Source organism: Castor canadensis, chromosome 14, assembly GCF_047511655.1.
Source record: "Castor canadensis chromosome 14, mCasCan1.hap1v2, whole genome shotgun sequence".
NCBI classification, from domain to species: Eukaryota; Metazoa; Chordata; class Mammalia; order Rodentia; family Castoridae; genus Castor; species Castor canadensis.
Window position 1 is genome coordinate 43,013,772 of NC_133399.1, and position 21,884 is coordinate 43,035,655.

Sequence of the window (21,884 nt, forward strand, 5' to 3'; positions counted from 1 at the left end):
ATGTTTCCATTTTCATACATGAGTACACAATATTTCCATCCTATTCACCCTCACAACCATTTACTAATAATCCTCCCTGCTCCCAATGTAACTAACCGCGAGACAAGACCAGGTTTACTTTCTTGTGTTGTGTTTTTTATTAGTTTATATGTTTGTGTTTGGTGGGACTGGGTCTGTTTTCTTCTTTTGAAAAAAAATGATATTTTTTTGTTTAAGATGGGTCTATAGGGAGTTTCACTGTGACATTTCCATGTACATACGTCTTATGATCCTAATTGTTTCATCCCTTCCTGTTGTCCTTTTTACTTTATTCCCCTTCCATTTTTGATGTATAGAAAATACATCAACCGACCGTATTCACATTCTTAACTTCGTTCTTTGAAATGTTCTCCCTCCCATTAGGGACTCCCCGTCAGATTGAGTTGTTTTTCATAGCACTCTTTGTATATTTATTGGGCCTATATTCTACATCTGAGAGAAAACATGCAGTGTTTGGTTTCAGAACCTGGCTAATTTCACTTAAGATAATCTCCATTGCCATCCATTTCTCTGCAAAGGATAAAATCTCATTCTTTATTGTGGCTGAATCAAATTCCATTGAAAATTCTTGTTTTTCTAATTTACAGATAAAAAGAAAGTTATGCAGTGACACAGATTATCAGGAAATTACCACATGGTTTCTGTTCCACTGGAATTTCAGATTCCACAAACTCAGGTGAGTTAAGGAGCATGTTTGATCAGAGATCTTTCTCTGTGAGATAAACAACTCCCATACCCCCGCTTCTAGCAGTGACTGAGTTGAGGACGAGTTCATGAGCCCTGGGTCCCTTAGCATGTATGTATCATTGAAGCATTGTTTGTCAGCACCCCAGCAAATGCACTGGTAGGATTTTTGCAGAGGCCATAGATGCTTTATTGCAGGGCAGATGTCAAGATGCCCCTGGGCTTTCAGTGTAAGCCCCTGAGTTTATGGAGGCCTCTTGGATGCCACCAGTAGTTAGCAGATGGGCCTGTCATCTTCCATGTGTTAGTTACCTATATGTGTGTAACAAATTCCTCCAACTTTTAGCATAGTAAACAAGAAAACATAATTCACTCATTTTCTGTGGGTCAGGCATTTGGGAAGTGCCCAGTTGAGCAAAAGTGACCCAAAATGTTAGTAGAATAGGAGAAGCCAAACTGACCTTATATGTCATTTAGACCAACCTTCTTATTTGATAGGGAAATGTATGCAGAGAGTTTGAATGATTACCTGTGCTGGTGCAGCTATTTTCAGAGGTGTTTGGAGCACAGGGCTCTGTTCCTCACATCTGCTGTTGGGTGATGTGAGTGTGATGTCAGTGCTATAATGTTTGTGTGGAGGTATGAGGTCATGAGAACTAACATGCATAGTCAGTCATTTGGGTGTTAGTTTGTGGGAAACCTGGCCGATTCAGTTTGGTTGTGTAACTTCTGTCTGTGAAGGTCAGTGAAATGAACACAATGATTAAAAACACTTTTTTCCATTCCTGAGTTTTAACAAACTTACTGTAGTGGGGGTACATTGTGACTTTTGCCAAAGTTCTTATAATATGCCATAGTTGAATTCATCCCTCCACATTCTCCTTTATTCTCTCTCACCGTATTCCTGGAATAGTTTCATCACGTCTCGTTTTTCCATTTTCATACATGAGTATATAATATTTATACCATATCCTACACCCTTTCCTTATATCCTCACCCCTCCCACAAGTAACAACTCCCTATACAGGACCTATTTTCCATTTCTGTTACCAAAAATCCCTTTTTGTGTTTATTTTGTTTTAGTGTGGGGAGCAGAACTGGGGCTTGAACTCAGGGACTCTACCTTGAGGCAGTTCACCAGCCGTTTTTTTGTGATAGGTGTTTCTGAGACAGGGTCTTGCAAACTATTTGCCCAAGCTGTGTTTGAACCAAGATCTTCCTTATCTCTCCCTTCTGAGTCACAGGGACTGCGGGTGTGAGCCACTGGTGACCCGCACGTTTTTGTTTGTTTAATTAAGATAGCTATTCGGGATGTTTCATTGTGACATTTGCTCATACATATATAGCTCTATGCATATATATATATGTACACGTTATAACACAAATTGGGTCATTCCCTCTATTTTTTGCTTTTCTACTTTATTCTCCTTCTTATGGTAGTTTCAAAAGTTTTTAAAATTCTGCATTCCTCTACAGAAAGTACAACAACCATATTGACCTGGTTAACCTCCTCCTTTTACCCTCTCTCTCTCATAAATGAGCTCCCCTTAGACCTGTTGTTCATACTACTGCTTGTATGTGTGTCAGGTCTCTAGTGCATGTGTGAGAAAAAACATGTGGCCTTTGGTTTCCCCAACCTGACTAATTTAACTTAAGGTGATGTTCTCTAGTTCCATCCATTTACCTGCAAACAACAAAATTTCATGCATATTTAAGGCTGAATAAAATTCCATTGTGTGTAAATGCCACAGTTTTGGATCCATGTATCAGTTGTGAGGCATCTTGGCTGTTTACGTATGTTAGCTGTTGTGAGTAATGCTGCAGTAAACATGGATGTGCAGGTGTCTGTCTTGTTACCTGGCTTGCATTCATTCAGGTATATCCCTATGAATGATAATGCTGGATCACACAGCAATTCTACTTTGAGTTTCGAGAAGCCTCCATATTGTTTTCCACAGTTGTTGTACTAATTTGCATTCCCACTAACTGCATATGAGGGTTCCTTTTTTTTAGACATCCTTGAAAACATTAGTTGTTTGTATTCTTGATAGCCATTACAATGGGAGTGGTTTGGAATCTTGGTATGGTTTTCATTTTTGTTTTCTTTCTGACGAGCGATGGTGAGCATTTCTTTATGTAGTTGTAGGTCCTTTGGACTTCTGCCTTGGAACAAGCTCTGTTAAGTTCATTTGTGTATTTCTTCATTGGGTCACTGATTTTTACGGGAATTTAGTTTTTGAGTATATTCTCGGTATTAATTTCAGTCAGATGTATACCTGGCAAAGATTTCCCCATTCTGGAGCCTTGGTTTCTGCTTCTATTCCTCACCACGTCATCTCAAGGTGTGGTTCTAGTGGACTGGCAAGGGAGGAAAAGGTTCCATGGAGGCACAGCACAGACACCTGTTGATCTGATATAAATTCTTCTCTGGTCTGCAGAGTACATCAAAGCACAGGCAGTGAAGGTTGGAAGGAATTCACCTCATTCACCGGTGTTTCCAGGTGTTCATAAGTATGGGTTCTGCTGAAAGGTACTTTTTTTTGATGAAAGCCCAGAAATTGACTTCCACAAAGTAGTTAATATTCATGGGTCACATTCATTGTGTGGGTGTGTTTGTGTGTGGGGCCGCATGTGTGGTTGAAAATAGTTCCTGGATCATTGTCCGTGGATGCTGTGTTCCTAATAATGCCAGTCAGGAATGCTCCTTCGGAAGGCAGTAATTTTCGGTTTTTCTCTGTGTTGTTACTCCCTAGGTAAACTGTAATCAATTCACTGAGGAGGAAAGATTCAGGGATCCTTGAATATGTGCAGGGTATGTGAGGCTATCGTGATGCATATATGTATGTGCCTCGTTACCCTGCTAGAAGTGATTTGAGTTCAAGTGATGGCTTTGGACACTGACTCTCGATTAGCCTTTAGTTGTTCCTTGGCATAATGGTGGTAGTATGTCTTCCTTCCAAGGACAATGTTGGAACTGATGTCACTTCTTGGGTTTTTCTAAGTTTGATCCTTCCTAAAGTGCTTAAAGTGTCGCCTCAGTAGGGTAACGCCAGGATTTCAGCCTTTGCAGATAACATTTGACTTGCGTTGAATAGAGGCCAGGTTCCTGGGTGTCTGTGTCTACCTTTCTGTGTGCCTTTCTTGTGTGTATGTGTCTGTCTTTGTCTGTGTGCTTAATATTTCTCATTTGTTCATGTATTAATTTCTTTGCTATTTGTCATAAATTCTCATATTACCAATTGTTTCACACTCTTTGAGTGTATCCCCTGCTTAGGCATGCAGAAGTGTCTTTGAATCAAAATCTATCATTAACGTTGAGGAAATAGACGGAACGAACAAGGCTGGGTGATGTTCTATGACTTCTGGTCTTGCACAAAGTTGTAATTAACTCCATAGAATGTAAGAAATTCACATACAAGATAAATATTAGTATGTCACTCATTCTCTGTGTGTGAGTGTGTGTGGGATGTTTGTTGTTTAGTTTCCCAACACTGGTTGGTAGAATATAGGTTCCTTCCCCAAGTCACTTGAGGAACAGCCTTGTGTGGCACTGACTTTATGTCTTGGGTTCCATGAATGAAAGGTGAACTGTGATGTCCCTCAGAGAACCATTGCAGATTTGAATGTCCTTCCTGAGAGTTTCATGTTTATTCCATAGGTTGTGGTGTTCCTGAAATCTGCCATTCTTCCGAGAGGTGGTAAGCATTTCAGTCACTAGAGAACCCTAAGCATTCCTTGGCTATAGCGTGTGTGTGCCTGTGTACTTCTCAGATCAAAGTGAAGTAATTTCTGTGTCGTTAGGAAGTGAATTCTTGTGGTGACCTTGAGGCTCTTGGCAGCCAGTGTGTGCTTTTGCGTGTTTTGTTCAAGTGAGGAACACTGTAGGCTGGAAGACAGCCCCAGGCCCTCACTCTGTGATATTTTGGGTCAGTTAAGGGAATACCCTCCCAGATGATGGGAGATGTAGTTCTGAGAAGGAAGTTGCCTCATCCAAGGTTCAGGGAGTTTTCCTGGCTTATTTACCTTCAAAGGGCTTGAGGTGTTTGTGTACTCACCAGGTGAAAGCCTTCCTGTCCTCCAAAGTGTGGGGTCCAGATTGGGAGTAGTTTGGAAGAAGTCAGAAATGTCATGCCAGTTGAACCTTGAATGATCTGAGGAGGGAACGTGGAGGAGAAAAGCAATTCCCAGATCACAAGTTCTTGCCAGGAAACTGCCACACAAATGGCTGGAGACTGAAGGGAGAGGGGCCATAGAGGCAGTGCTTACGTGGTCTGACCAATCAGGACAGACTTGGTTGTGATGTCACAGTGGGATCCCAGCCACTGCAACATACACATTCCCGAGGCAGCTCCTGCCTGGCCTCTTGCTATGGTAGCGCAGCCAGCCAAGCATGGAGAAGCTGGAGGTAGGTGCCACTGTCTCGTGTGGAAGACTTCTCTTTTATTTGGGTCCTCGATATACGGGGCACACGTGGCCTGAGCACACGGGTGACCTGAGCATCCTAGGATCGGGTGATACCATTCCTCAGTAGAGATCTTCATAAACTTTTTTGGTTTTGGTGGAACTGTTGGGACTGGTAATACTGGCGTTGAAACTCAATGCTTTACACTTGCAAAGCAGTTGCTCTACCCTTTTAGCAACACCTCCTGTCAAACTTCCATAAATCTTTAGATTAAAGAAGTACAGTGAACCCCGAAAAGAATAAACAGAGCCAAACCATCCAACACCAATCACTATATTGTTTAGGAATGGATCGGTATGTGATAAAAAACCCATAGTAATGTACCAGAAATTTGGGCTGTTTGCCCGTGACGTATACCTGCATTTCTCTCACCTCAGCAGGTAGAAACAGGAGGATCGCAGTTCAAACCAGCTCTTGCAAATATTTTCCACAAGCCTCTGTTGAAAATACTCAACGCACAGAAGGTGTGCTGGAGTGGTATGGTTTTTCTTTTTTGAAATATTGTTTATTGAGTACTGTTGTACTGGGTATATGTTGTTACATTTACAAAAGTTTTTTACACTATGTCATAGTTAAAATCATCCCTTCCATCATTTTCCTTTATTATCTCCCTCCCTATTCCTGGAATAGTTTCACAGGTCTCATGTTTCCATTTTCATACATGAGTACACAATATTTCCATCCTATTCACCCTCACAACCATTTACTAATAATCCTCCCTGCTCCCAATGTAACTAACCGCGAGACAAGACCAGGTTTACTTTCTTGTGTTGTGTTTTTTATTAGTTTATATGTTTGTGTTTGGTGGGACTGGGTCTGTTTTCTTCTTTTGAAAAAAAATGATATTTTTTTGTTTAAGATGGGTCTATAGGGAGTTTCACTGTGACATTTCCATGTACATACGTCTTATGATCCTAATTGTTTCATCCCTTCCTGTTGTCCTTTTTACTTTATTCCCCTTCCATTTTTGATGTATAGAAAATACATCAACCGACCGTATTCACATTCTTAACTTCGTTCTTTGAAATGTTCTCCCTCCCATTAGGGACTCCCCGTCAGATTGAGTTGTTTTTCATAGCACTCTTTGTATATTTATTGGGCCTATATTCTACATCTGAGAGAAAACATGCAGTGTTTGGTTTCAGAACCTGGCTAATTTCACTTAAGATAATCTCCATTGCCATCCATTTCTCTGCAAAGGATAAAATCTCATTCTTTATTGTGGCTGAATCAAATTCCATTGAAAATTCTTGTTTTTCTAATTTACAGATAAAAAGAAAGTTATGCAGTGACACAGATTATCAGGAAATTACCACATGGTTTCTGTTCCACTGGAATTTCAGATTCCACAAACTCAGGTGAGTTAAGGAGCATGTTTGATCAGAGATCTTTCTCTGTGAGATAAACAACTCCCATACCCCCGCTTCTAGCAGTGACTGAGTTGAGGACGAGTTCATGAGCCCTGGGTCCCTTAGCATGTATGTATCATTGAAGCATTGTTTGTCAGCACCCCAGCAAATGCACTGGTAGGATTTTTGCAGAGGCCATAGATGCTTTATTGCAGGGCAGATGTCAAGATGCCCCTGGGCTTTCAGTGTAAGCCCCTGAGTTTATGGAGGCCTCTTGGATGCCACCAGTAGTTAGCAGATGGGCCTGTCATCTTCCATGTGTTAGTTACCTATATGTGTGTAACAAATTCCTCCAACTTTTAGCATAGTAAACAAGAAAACATAATTCACTCATTTTCTGTGGGTCAGGCATTTGGGAAGTGCCCAGTTGAGCAAAAGTGACCCAAAATGTTAGTAGAATAGGAGAAGCCAAACTGACCTTATATGTCATTTAGACCAACCTTCTTATTTGATAGGGAAATGTATGCAGAGAGTTTGAATGATTACCTGTGCTGGTGCAGCTATTTTCAGAGGTGTTTGGAGCACAGGGCTCTGTTCCTCACACCTGCTGTTGGGTGATGTGAGTGTGATGTCAGTGCTATAATGTTTGTGTGGAGGTATGAGGTCATGAGAACTAACATGCATAGTCAGTCATTTGGGTGTTAGTTTGTGGGAAACCTGGCCGATTCAGTTTGGTTGTGTAACTTCTGTCTGTGAAGGTCAGTGAAATGAACACAATGATTAAAAACACTTTTTTCCATTCCTGAGTTTTAACAAACTTACTGTAGTGGGGGTACATTGTGACTTTTGCCAAAGTTCTTATAATATGCCATAGTTGAATTCATCCCTCCACATTCTCCTTTATTCTCTCTCACCGTATTCCTGGAATAGTTTCATCACGTCTCGTTTTTCCATTTTCATACATGAGTATATAATATTTATACCATATCCTACACCCTTTCCTTATATCCTCACCCCTCCCACAAGTAACAACTCCCTATACAGGACCTATTTTCCATTTCTGTTACCAAAAATCCCTTTTTGTGTTTATTTTGTTTTAGTGTGGGGAGCAGAACTGGGGCTTGAACTCAGGGACTCTACCTTGAGGCAGTTCACCAGCCGATTTTTTGTGATAGGTGTTTCTGAGACAGGGTCTTGCAAACTATTTGCCCAAGCTGTGTTTGAACCAAGATCTTCCTTATCTCTCCCTTCTGAGTCACAGGGACTGCGGGTGTGAGCCACTGGTGACCCGCACGTTTTTGTTTGTTTAATTAAGATAGCTATTCGGGATGTTTCATTGTGACATTTGCTCATACATATATAGCTCTATGCATATATATATATATGTACACGTTATAACACAAATTGGGTCATTCCCTCTATTTTTTGCTTTTCTAGTTTATTCTCCTTCTTATGGTAGTTTCAAAAGTTTTTAAAATTCTGCATTCCTCTACAGAAAGTACAACAACCATATTGACCTGGTTAACCTCCTCCTTTTACCCTCTCTCTCTCATAAATGAGCTCCCCTTAGACCTGTTGTTCATACTACTGCTTGTATGTGTGTCAGGTCTCTAGTGCATGTGTGAGAAAAAACATGTGGCCTTTGGTTTCCCCAACCTGACTAATTTAACTTAAGGTGATGTTCTCTAGTTCCATCCATTTACCTGCAAACAACAAAATTTCATGCATATTTAAGGCTGAATAAAATTCCATTGTGTGTAAATGCCACAGTTTTGGATCCATGTATCAGTTGTGAGGCATCTTGGCTGTTTACGTATGTTAGCTGTTGTGAGTAATGCTGCAGTAAACATGGATGTGCAGGTGTCTGTCTTGTTACCTGGCTTGCATTCATTCAGGTATATCCCTATGAATGATAATGCTGGATCACACAGCAATTCTACTTTGAGTTTCGAGAAGCCTCCATATTGTTTTCCACAGTTGTTGTACTAATTTGCATTCCCACTAACTGCATATGAGGGTTCCTTTTTTTTAGACATCCTTGAAAACATTAGTTGTTTGTATTCTTGATAGCCATTACAATGGGAGTGGTTTGGAATCTTGGTATGGTTTTCATTTTTGTTTTCTTTCTCACGAGCGATGGTGAGCATTTCTTTATGTAGTTGTAGGTCCTTTGGACTTCTGCCTTGGAACAAGCTCTGTTAAGTTCATTTGTGTATTTCTTCATTGGGTCACTGATTTTTACGGGAATTTAGTTTTTGAGTATATTCTCGGTATTGATTTCAGTCAGATGTATACCTGGCAAAGATTTCCCCATTCTGGAGCCTTGGTTTCTGCTTCTATTCCTCACCACGTCATCTCAAGGTGTGGTTCTAGTGGACTGGCAAGGGAGGAAAAGGTTCCATGGAGGCACAGCACAGACACCTGTTGATCTGATATAAATTCTTCTCTGGTCTGCAGAGTACATCAAAGCACAGGCAGTGAAGGTTGGAAGGAATTCACCTCATTCACCGGTGTTTCCAGGTGTTCATAAGTATGGGTTCTGCTGAAAGGTACTTTTTTTTGATGAAAGCCCAGAAATTGACTTCCACAAAGTAGTTAATATTCATGGGTCACATTCATTGTGTGGGTGTGTTTGTGTGTGGGGCCGCATGTGTGGTTGAAAATAGTTCCTGGATCATTGTCCGTGGATGCTGTGTTCCTAATAATGCCAGTCAGGAATGCTCCTTCGGAAGGCAGTAATTTTGGGTTTTTCTCTGTGTTGTTACTCCCTAGGTAAACTGTAATCAATTCACTGAGGAGGAAAGATTCAGGGATCCTTGAATATGTGCAGGGTATGTGAGGCTATCGTGATGCATATATGTATGTGCCTCGTTACCCTGCTAGAAGTGATTTGAGTTCAAGTGATGGCTTTGGACACTGACTCTCGATTAGCCTTTAGTTGTTCCTTGGCATAATGGTGGTAGTATGTCTTCCTTCCAAGGACAATGTTGGAACTGATGTCACTTCTTGGGTTTTTCTAAGTTTGATCCTTCCTAAAGTGCTTAAAGTGTCGCCTCAGTAGGGTAACGCCAGGATTTCAGCCTTTGCAGATAACATTCGACTTGCGTTGAATAGAGGCCAGGTTCCTGGGTGTCTGTGTCTACCTTTCTGTGTGCCTTTCTTGTGTGTATGTGTCTGTCTTTGTCTGTGTGCTTAATATTTCTCATTTGTTCATGTATTAATTTCTTTGCTATTTGTCATAAATTCTCATATTACCAATTGTTTCACACTCTTTGAGTGTATCCGCTGCTTAGGCATGCAGAAGTGTCTTTGAATCAAAATCTATCATTAACGTTGAGGAAATAGACGGAACGAACAAGGCTGGGTGATGTTCTATGACTTCTGGTCTTGCACAAAGTTGTAATTAACTCCATAGAATGTAAGAAATTCACATACAAGATAAATATTAGTATGTCACTCATTCTCTGTGTGTGAGTGTGTGTGGGATGTTTGTTGTTTAGTTTCCCAACACTGGTTGGTAGAATATAGGTTCCTTCCCCAAGTCACTTGAGGAACAGCCTTGTGTGGCACTGACTTTATGTCTTGGGTTCCATGAATGAAAGGTGAACTGTGATGTCCCTCAGAGAACCATTGCAGATTTGAATGTCCTTCCTGAGAGTTTCATGTTTATTCCATAGGTTGTGGTGTTCCTGAAATCTGCCATTCTTCCGAGAGGTGGTAAGCATTTCAGTCACTAGAGAACCCTAAGCATTCCTTGGCTATAGCGTGTGTGTGCCTGTGTACTTCTCAGATCAAAGTGAAGTAATTTCTGTGTCGTTAGGAAGTGAATTCTTGTGGTGACCTTGAGGCTCTTGGCAGCCAGTGTGTGCTTTTGCGTGTTTTGTTCAAGTGAGGAACACTGTAGGCTGGAAGACAGCCCCAGGCCCTCACTCTGTGATATTTTGGGTCAGTTAAGGGAATACCCTCCCAGATGATGGGAGATGTAGTTCTGAGAAGGAAGTTGCCTCATCCAAGGTTCAGGGAGTTTTCCTGGCTTATTTACCTTCAAAGGGCTTGAGGTGTTTGTGTACTCACCAGGTGAAAGCCTTCCTGTCCTCCAAAGTGTGGGGTCCAGATTGGGAGTAGTTTGGAAGAAGTCAGAAATGTCATGCCAGTTGAACCTTGAATGATCTGAGGAGGGAACGTGGAGGAGAAAAGCAATTCCCAGATCACAAGTTCTTGCCAGGAAACTGCCACACAAATGGCTGGAGACTGAAGGGAGAGGGGCCATAGAGGCAGTGCTTATGTGGTCTGACCAATCAGGACAGACTTGGTTGTGATGTCACAGTGGGATCCCAGCCACTGCAACATACACATTCCCGAGGCAGCTCCTGCCTGGCCTCTTGCTATGGTAGCGCAGCCAGCCAAGCATGGAGAAGCTGGAGGTAGGTGCCACTGTCTCGTGTGGAAGACTTCTCTTTTATTTGGGTCCTCGATATACGGGGCACACGTGGCCTGAGCACACGGGTGACCTGAGCATCCTAGGATCGGGTGATACCATTCCTCAGTAGAGATCTTCATAAACTTTTTTGGTTTTGGTGGAACTGTTGGGACTGGTAATACTGGCGTTGAAACTCAATGCTTTACACTTGCAAAGCAGTTGCTCTACCCTTTTAGCAACACCTCCTGTCAAACTTCCATAAATCTTTAGATTAAAGAAGTACAGTGAACCCCGAAAAGAATAAACAGAGCCAAACCATCCAACACCAATCACTATATTGTTTAGGAATGGATCGGTATGTGATAAAAAACCCATAGTAATGTACCAGAAATTTGGGCTGTTTGCCCGTGACGTATACCTGCATTTCTCTCACCTCAGCAGGTAGAAACAGGAGGATCGCAGTTGAAACCAGCTCTTGCAAATATTTTCCACAAGCCTCTGTTGAAAATACTCAACGCACAGAAGGTGTGCTGGAGTGGTATGGTTTTTCTTTTTTGAAATATTGTTTATTGAGTACTGTTGTACTGGGTATATGTTGTTACATTTACAAAAGTTTTTTACACTATGTCATAGTTAAAATCATCCCTTCCATCATTTTCCTTTATTATCTCCCTCCCTATTCCTGGAATAGTTTCACAGGTCTCATGTTTCCATTTTCATACATGAGTACACAATATTTCCATCCTATTCACCCTCACAACCATTTACTAATAATCCTCCCTGCTCCCAATGTAACTAACCGCGAGACAAGACCAGGTTTACTTTCTTGTGTTGTGTTTTTTATTAGTTTATATGTTTGTGTTTGGTGGGACTGGGTCTGTTTTCTTCTTTTGAAAAAAAATGATATTTTTTTGTTTAAGATGGGTCTATAGGGAGTTTCACTGTGACATTTCCATGTACATACGTCTTATGATCCTAATTGTTTCATCCCTTCCTGTTGTCCTTTTTACTTTATTCCCCTTCCATTTTTGATGTATAGAAAATACATCAACCGACCGTATTCACATTCTTAACTTCGTTCTTTGAAATGTTCTCCCTCCCATTAGGGACTCCCCGTCAGATTGAGTTGTTTTTCATAGCACTCTTTGTATATTTATTGGGCCTATATTCTACATCTGAGAGAAAACATGCAGTGTTTGGTTTCAGAACCTGGCTAATTTCACTTAAGATAATCTCCATTGCCATCCATTTCTCTGCAAAGGATAAAATCTCATTCTTTATTGTGGCTGAATCAAATTCCATTGAAAATTCTTGTTTTTCTAATTTACAGATAAAAAGAAAGTTATGCAGTGACACAGATTATCAGGAAATTACCACATGGTTTCTGTTCCACTGGAATTTCAGATTCCACAAACTCAGGTGAGTTAAGGAGCATGTTTGATCAGAGATCTTTCTCTGTGAGATAAACAACTCCCATACCCCCGCTTCTAGCAGTGACTGAGTTGAGGACGAGTTCATGAGCCCTGGGTCCCTTAGCATGTATGTATCATTGAAGCATTGTTTGTCAGCACCCCAGCAAATGCACTGGTAGGATTTTTGCAGAGGCCATAGATGCTTTATTGCAGGGCAGATGTCAAGATGCCCCTGGGCTTTCAGTGTAAGCCCCTGAGTTTATGGAGGCCTCTTGGATGCCACCAGTAGTTAGCAGATGGGCCTGTCATCTTCCATGTGTTAGTTACCTATATGTGTGTAACAAATTCCTCCAACTTTTAGCATAGTAAACAAGAAAACATAATTCACTCATTTTCTGTGGGTCAGGCATTTGGGAAGTGCCCAGTTGAGCAAAAGTGACCCAAAATGTTAGTAGAATAGGAGAAGCCAAACTGACCTTATATGTCATTTAGACCAACCTTCTTATTTGATAGGGAAATGTATGCAGAGAGTTTGAATGATTACCTGTGCTGGTGCAGCTATTTTCAGAGGTGTTTGGAGCACAGGGCTCTGTTCCTCACACCTGCTGTTGGGTGATGTGAGTGTGATGTCAGTGCTATAATGTTTGTGTGGAGGTATGAGGTCATGAGAACTAACATGCATAGTCAGTCATTTGGGTGTTAGTTTGTGGGAAACCTGGCCGATTCAGTTTGGTTGTGTAACTTCTGTCTGTGAAGGTCAGTGAAATGAACACAATGATTAAAAACACTTTTTTCCATTCCTGAGTTTTAACAAACTTACTGTAGTGGGGGTACATTGTGACTTTTGCCAAAGTTCTTATAATATGCCATAGTTGAATTCATCCCTCCACATTCTCCTTTATTCTCTCTCACCGTATTCCTGGAATAGTTTCATCACGTCTCGTTTTTCCATTTTCATACATGAGTATATAATATTTATACCATATCCTACACCCTTTCCTTATATCCTCACCCCTCCCACAAGTAACAACTCCCTATACAGGACCTATTTTCCATTTCTGTTACCAAAAATCCCTTTTTGTGTTTATTTTGTTTTAGTGTGGGGAGCAGAACTGGGGCTTGAACTCAGGGACTCTACCTTGAGGCAGTTCACCAGCCGATTTTTTGTGATAGGTGTTTCTGAGACAGGGTCTTGCAAACTATTTGCCCAAGCTGTGTTTGAACCAAGATCTTCCTTATCTCTCCCTTCTGAGTCACAGGGACTGCGGGTGTGAGCCACTGGTGACCCGCACGTTTTTGTTTGTTTAATTAAGATAGCTATTCGGGATGTTTCATTGTGACATTTGCTCATACATATATAGCTCTATGCATATATATATATATGTACACGTTATAACACAAATTGGGTCATTCCCTCTATTTTTTGCTTTTCTAGTTTATTCTCCTTCTTATGGTAGTTTCAAAAGTTTTTAAAATTCTGCATTCCTCTACAGAAAGTACAACAACCATATTGACCTGGTTAACCTCCTCCTTTTACCCTCTCTCTCTCATAAATGAGCTCCCCTTAGACCTGTTGTTCATACTACTGCTTGTATGTGTGTCAGGTCTCTAGTGCATGTGTGAGAAAAAACATGTGGCCTTTGGTTTCCCCAACCTGACTAATTTAACTTAAGGTGATGTTCTCTAGTTCCATCCATTTACCTGCAAACAACAAAATTTCATGCATATTTAAGGCTGAATAAAATTCCATTGTGTGTAAATGCCACAGTTTTGGATCCATGTATCAGTTGTGAGGCATCTTGGCTGTTTACGTATGTTAGCTGTTGTGAGTAATGCTGCAGTAAACATGGATGTGCAGGTGTCTGTCTTGTTACCTGGCTTGCATTCATTCAGGTATATCCCTATGAATGATAATGCTGGATCACACAGCAATTCTACTTTGAGTTTCGAGAAGCCTCCATATTGTTTTCCACAGTTGTTGTACTAATTTGCATTCCCACTAACTGCATATGAGGGTTCCTTTTTTTTAGACATCCTTGAAAACATTAGTTGTTTGTATTCTTGATAGCCATTACAATGGGAGTGGTTTGGAATCTTGGTATGGTTTTCATTTTTGTTTTCTTTCTCACGAGCGATGGTGAGCATTTCTTTATGTAGTTGTAGGTCCTTTGGACTTCTGCCTTGGAACAAGCTCTGTTAAGTTCATTTGTGTATTTCTTCATTGGGTCACTGATTTTTACGGGAATTTAGTTTTTGAGTATATTCTCGGTATTAATTTCAGTCAGATGTATACCTGGCAAAGATTTCCCCATTCTGGAGCCTTGGTTTCTGCTTCTATTCCTCACCACGTCATCTCAAGGTGTGGTTCTAGTGGACTGGCAAGGGAGGAAAAGGTTCCATGGAGGCACAGCACAGACACCTGTTGATCTGATATAAATTCTTCTCTGGTCTGCAGAGTACATCAAAGCACAGGCAGTGAAGGTTGGAAGGAATTCACCTCATTCACCGGTGTTTCCAGGTGTTCATAAGTATGGGTTCTGCTGAAAGGTACTTTTTTTTGATGAAAGCCCAGAAATTGACTTCCACAAAGTAGTTAATATTCATGGGTCACATTCATTGTGTGGGTGTGTTTGTGTGTGGGGCCGCATGTGTGGTTGAAAATAGTTCCTGGATCATTGTCCGTGGATGCTGTGTTCCTAATAATGCCAGTCAGGAATGCTCCTTCGGAAGGCAGTAATTTTCGGTTTTTCTCTGTGTTGTTACTCCCTAGGTAAACTGTAATCAATTCACTGAGGAGGAAAGATTCAGGGATCCTTGAATATGTGCAGGGTATGTGAGGCTATCGTGATGCATATATGTATGTGCCTCGTTACCCTGCTAGAAGTGATTTGAGTTCAAGTGATGGCTTTGGACACTGACTCTCGATTAGCCTTTAGTTGTTCCTTGGCATAATGGTGGTAGTATGTCTTCCTTCCAAGGACAATGTTGGAACTGATGTCACTTCTTGGGTTTTTCTAAGTTTGATCCTTCCTAAAGTGCTTAAAGTGTCGCCTCAGTAGGGTAACGCCAGGATTTCAGCCTTTGCAGATAACATTCGACTTGCGTTGAATAGAGGCCAGGTTCCTGGGTGTCTGTGTCTACCTTTCTGTGTGCCTTTCTTGTGTGTATGTGTCTGTCTTTGTCTGTGTGCTTAATATTTCTCATTTGTTCATGTATTAATTTCTTTGCTATTTGTCATAAATTCTCATATTACCAATTGTTTCACACTCTTTGAGTGTATCCGCTGCTTAGGCATGCAGAAGTGTCTTTGAATCAAAATCTATCATTAACGTTGAGGAAATAGACGGAACGAACAAGGCTGGGTGATGTTCTATGACTTCTGGTCTTGCACAAAGTTGTAATTAACTCCATAGAATGTAAGAAATTCACATACAAGATAAATATTAGTATGTCACTCATTCTCTGTGTGTGAGTGTGTGTGGGATGTTTGTTGTTTAGTTTCCCAACACTGGTTGGTAGAATATAGGTTCCTTCCCCAAGTCACTTGAGGAACAGCCTTGTGTGGCACTGACTTTATGTCTTGGGTTCCATGAATGAAAGGTGAACTGTGATGTCCCTCAGAGAACCATTGCAGATTTGAATGTCCTTCCTGAGAGTTTCATGTTTATTCCATAGGTTGTGGTGTTCCTGAAATCTGCCATTCTTCCGAGAGGTGGTAAGCATTTCAGTCACTAGAGAACCCTAAGCATTCCTTGGCTATAGCGTGTGTGTGCCTGTGTACTTCTCAGATCAAAGTGAAGTAATTTCTGTGTCGTTAGGAAGTGAATTCTTGTGGTGACCTTGAGGCTCTTGGCAGCCAGTGTGTGCTTTTGCGTGTTTTGTTCAAGTGAGGAACACTGTAGGCTGGAAGACAGCCCCAGGCCCTCACTCTGTGATATTTTGGGTCAGTTAAGGGAATACCCTCCCAGATGATGGGAGATGTAGTTCTGAGAAGGAAGTTGCCTCATCCAAGGTTCAGGGAGTTTTCCTGGCTTATTTACCTTCAAAGGGCTTGAGGTGTTTGTGTACTCACCAGGTGAAAGCCTTCCTGTCCTCCAAAGTGTGGGGTCCAGATTGGGAGTAGTTTGGAAGAAGTCAGAAATGTCATGCCAGTTGAACCTTGAATGATCTGAGGAGGGAACGTGGAGGAGAAAAGCAATTCCCAGATCACAAGTTCTTGCCAGGAAACTGCCACACAAATGGCTGGAGACTGAAGGGAGAGGGGCCATAGAGGCAGTGCTTATGTGGTCTGACCAATCAGGACAGACTTGGTTGTGATGTCACAGTGGGATCCCAGCCACTGCAACATACACATTCCCGAGGCAGCTCCTGCCTGGCCTCTTGCTATGGTAGCGCAGCCAGCCAAGCATGGAGAAGCTGGAGGTAGGTGCCACTGTCTCGTGTGGAAGACTTCTCTTTTATTTGGGTCCTCGATATACGGGGCACACGTGGCCTGAGCACACGGGTGACCTGAGCATCCTAGGATCGGGTGATACCATTCCTCAGTAGAGATCTTCATAAACTTTTTTGGTTTTGGTGGAACTGTTGGGACTGGTAATACTGGCGTTGAAACTCAATGCTTTACACTTGCAAAGCAGTTGCTCTACCCTTTTAGCAACACCTCCTGTCAAACTTCCATAAATCTTTAGATTAAAGAAGTACAGTGAACCCCGAAAAGAATAAACAGAGCCAAACCATCCAACACCAATCACTATATTGTTTAGGAATGGATCGGTATGTGATAAAAAACCCATAGTAATGTACCAGAAATTTGGGCTGTTTGCCCGTGACGTATACCTGCATTTCTCTCACCTCAGCAGGTAGAAACAGGAGGATCGCAGTTGAAACCAGCTCTTGCAAATATTTTCCACAAGCCTCTGTTGAAAATACTCAACGCACAGAAGGTGTGCTGGAGTGGTATGGTTTTTCTTTTTTGAAATATTGTTTATTGAGTACTGTTGTACTGGGTATATGTTGTTACATTTACAAAAGTTTTTTACACTATGTCATAGTTAAAATCATCCCTTCCATCATTTTCCTTTATTATCTCCCTCCCTATTCCTGGAATAGTTTCACAGGTCTCATGTTTCCATTTTCATACATGAGTACACAATATTTCCATCCTATTCACCCTCACAACCATTTACTAATAATCCTCCCTGCTTCCAATGTAACTAACCGCGAGACAAGACCAGGTTTACTTTCTTGTGTTGTGTTTTTTATTAGTTTATATGTTTGTGTTTGGTGGGACTGGGTCTGTTTTCTTCTTTTGAAAAAAAATGATATTTTTTTGTTTAAGATGGGTCTATAGGGAGTTTCACTGTGACATTTCCATGTACATACGTCTTATGATCCTAATTGTTTCATCCCTTCCTGTTGTCCTTTTTACTTTATTCCCCTTCCATTTTTGATGTATAGAAAATACATCAACCGACCGTATTCACATTCTTAACTTCGTTCTTTGAAATGTTCTCCCTCCCATTAGGGACTCCCCGTCAGATTGAGTTGTTTTTCATAGCACTCTTTGTATATTTATTGGGCCTATATTCTACATCTGAGAGAAAACATGCAGTGTTTGGTTTCAGAACCTGGCTAATTTCGCTTAAGATAATCTCCATTGCCATCCATTTCTCTGCAAAGGATAAAATCTCATTCTTTATTGTGGCTGAATCAAATTCCATTGAAAATTCTTGTTTTTCTAATTTACAGATAAAAAGAAAGTTATGCAGTGACACAGATTATCAGGAAATTACCACATGGTTTCTGTTCCACTGGAATTTCAGATTCCACAAACTCAGGTGAGTTAAGGAGCATGTTTGATCAGAGATCTTTCTCTGTGAGATAAACAACTCCCATACCCCCGCTTCTAGCAGTGACTGAGTTGAGGACGAGTTCATGAGCCCTGGGTCCCTTAGCATGTATGTATCATTGAAGCATTGTTTGTCAGCACCCCAGCAAATGCACTGGTAGGATTTTTGCAGAGGCCATAGATGCTTTATTGCAGGGCAGATGTCAAGATGCCCCTGGGCTTTCAGTGTAAGCCCCTGAGTTTATGGAGGCCTCTTGGATGCCACCAGTAGTTAGCAGATGGGCCTGTCATCTTCCATGTGTTAGTTACCTATATGTGTGTAACAAATTCCTCCAACTTTTAGCATAGTAAACAAGAAAACATAATTCACTCATTTTCTGTGGGTCAGGCATTTGGGAAGTGCCCAGTTGAGCAAAAGTGACCCAAAATGTTAGTAGAATAGGAGAAGCCAAACTGACCTTATATGTCATTTAGACCAACCTTCTTATTTGATAGGGAAATGTATGCAGAGAGTTTGAATGATTACCTGTGCTGGTGCAGCTATTTTCAGAGGTGTTTGGAGCACAGGGCTCTGTTCCTCACATCTGCTGTTGGGTGATGTGAGTGTGATGTCAGTGCTATAATGTTTGTGTGGAGGTATGAGGTCATGAGAACTAACATGCATAGTCAGTCATTTGGGTGTTAGTTTGTGGGAAACCTGGCCGATTCAGTTTGGTTGTGTAACTTCTGTCTGTGAAGGTCAGTGAAATGAACACAATGATTAAAAACACTTTTTTCCATTCCTGAGTTTTAACAAACTTACTGTAGTGGGGGTACATTGTGACTTTTGCCAAAGTTCTTATAATATGCCATAGTTGAATTCATCCCTCCACATTCTCCTTTATTCTCTCTCACCGTATTCCTGGAATAGTTTCATCACGTCTCGTTTTTCCATTTTCATACATGAGTATATAATATTTATACCATATCCTACACCCTTTCCTTATATCCTCACCCCTCCCACAAGTAACAACTCCCTATACAGGACCTATTTTCCATTTCTGTTACCAAAAATCCCTTTTTGTGTTTATTTTGTTTTAGTGTGGGGAGCAGAACTGGGGCTTGAACTCAGGGACTCTACCTTGAGGCAGTTCACCAGCCGTTTTTTTGTGATAGGTGTTTCTGAGACAGGGTCTTGCAAACTATTTGCCCAAGCTGTGTTTGAACCAAGATCTTCCTTATCTCTCCCTTCTGAGTCACAGGGACTGCGGGTGTGAGCCACTGGTGACCCGCACGTTTTTGTTTGTTTAATTAAGATAGCTATTCGGGATGTTTCATTGTGACATTTGCTCATACATATATAGCTCTATGCATATATATATATGTACACGTTATAACACAAATTGGGTCATTCCCTCTATTTTTTGCTTTTCTACTTTATTCTCCTTCTTATGGTAGTTTCAAAAGTTTTTAAAATTCTGCATTCCTCTACAGAAAGTACAACAACCATATTGACCTGGTTAACCTCCTCCTTTTACCCTCTCTCTCTCATAAATGAGCTCCCCTTAGACCTGTTGTTCATACTACTGCTTGTATGTGTGTCAGGTCTCTAGTGCATGTGTGAGAAAAAACATGTGGCCTTTGGTTTCCCCAACCTGACTAATTTAACTTAAGGTGATGTTCTCTAGTTCCATCCATTTACCTGCAAACAAAAAAAATTTCATGCATATTTAAGGCTGAATAAAATTCCATTGTGTGTAAATGCCACAGTTTTGGATCCATGTATCAGTTGTGAGGCATCTTGGCTGTTTACATATGTTAGCTGTTGTGAGTAATGCTGCAGTAAACATGGATGTGCAGGTGTCTGTCTTGTTACCTGGCTTGCATTCATTCAGGTATATCCCTATGAATGATAATGCTGGATCACACAGCAATTCTACTTTGAGTTTCGAGAAGCCTCCATATTGTTTTCCACAGTTGTTGTACTAATTTGCATTCCCACTAACTGCATATGAGGGTTCCTCTTTTTTAGACATCCTTGAAAACATTAGTTGTTTGTATTCTTGATAGCCATTACAATGGGAGTGGTTTGGAATCTTGGTATGGTTTTCATTTTTGTTTTCTTTCTGACGAGCGATGGTGAGCATTTCTTTATGTAGTTGTAGGTCCTTTGGACTTCTGCCTTGGAACAAGCTCTGTTAAGTTCATTTGTGTATTTCTTCATTGGGTCACTGATTTTTACGGGAATTTAGTTTTTGAGTATATTCTCGGTATTAATTTCAGTCAGATGTATACCTGGCAAAGATTTCCCCATTCTGGAGCCTTGGTTTCTGCTTCTATTCCTCACCACGTCATCTCAAGGTGTGGTTCTAGTGGACTGGCAAGGGAGGAAAAGGTTCCATGGAGGCACAGCACAGACACCTGTTGATCTGATATAAATTCTTCTCTGGTCTGCAGAGTACATCAAAGCACAGGCAGTGAAGGTTGGAAGGAATTCACCTCATTCACCGGTGTTTCCAGGTGTTCATAAGTATGGGTTCTGCTGAAAGGTACTTTTTTTTGATGAAAGCCCAGAAATTGACTTCCACAAAGTAGTTAATATTCATGGGTCACATTCATTGTGTGGGTGTGTTTGTGTGTGGGGCCGCATGTGTGGTTGAAAATAGTTCCTGGATCATTGTCCGTGGATGCTGTGTTCCTAATAATGCCAGTCAGGAATGCTCCTTCGGAAGGCAGTAATTTTGGGTTTTTCTCTGTGTTGTTACTCCCTAGGTAAACTGTAATCAATTCACTGAGGAGGAAAGATTCAGGGATCCTTGAATATGTGCAGGGTATGTGAGGCTATCGTGATGCATATATGTATGTGCCTCGTTACCCTGCTAGAAGTGATTTGAGTTCAAGTGATGGCTTTGGACACTGACTCTCGATTAGCCTTTAGTTGTTCCTTGGCATAATGGTGGTAGTATGTCTTCCTTCCAAGGACAATGTTGGAACTGATGTCACTTCTTGGGTTTTTCTAAGTTTGATCCTTCCTAAAGTGCTTAAAGTGTCGCCTCAGTAGGGTAACGCCAGGATTTCAGCCTTTGCAGATAACATTCGACTTGCGTTGAATAGAGGCCAGGTTCCTGGGTGTCTGTGTCTACCTTTCTGTGTGCCTTTCTTGTGTGTATGTGTCTGTCTTTGTCTGTGTGCTTAATATTTCTCATTTGTTCATGTATTAATTTCTTTGCTATTTGTCATAAATTCTCATATTACCAATTGTTTCACACTCTTTGAGTGTATCCGCTGCTTAGGCATGCAGAAGTGTCTTTGAATCAAAATCTATCATTAACGTTGAGGAAATAGACGGAACGAACAAGGCTGGGTGATGTTCTATGACTTCTGGTCTTGCACAAAGTTGTAATTAACTCCATAGAATGTAAGAAATTCACATACAAGATAAATATTAGTATGTCACTCATTCTCTGTGTGTGAGTGTGTGTGGGATGTTTGTTGTTTAGTTTCCCAACACTGGTTGGTAGAATATAGGTTCCTTCCCCAAGTCACTTGAGGAACAGCCTTGTGTGGCACTGACTTTATGTCTTGGGTTCCATGAATGAAAGGTGAACTGTGATGTCCCTCAGAGAACCATTGCAGATTTGAATGTCCTTCCTGAGAGTTTCATGTTTATTCCATAGGTTGTGGTGTTCCT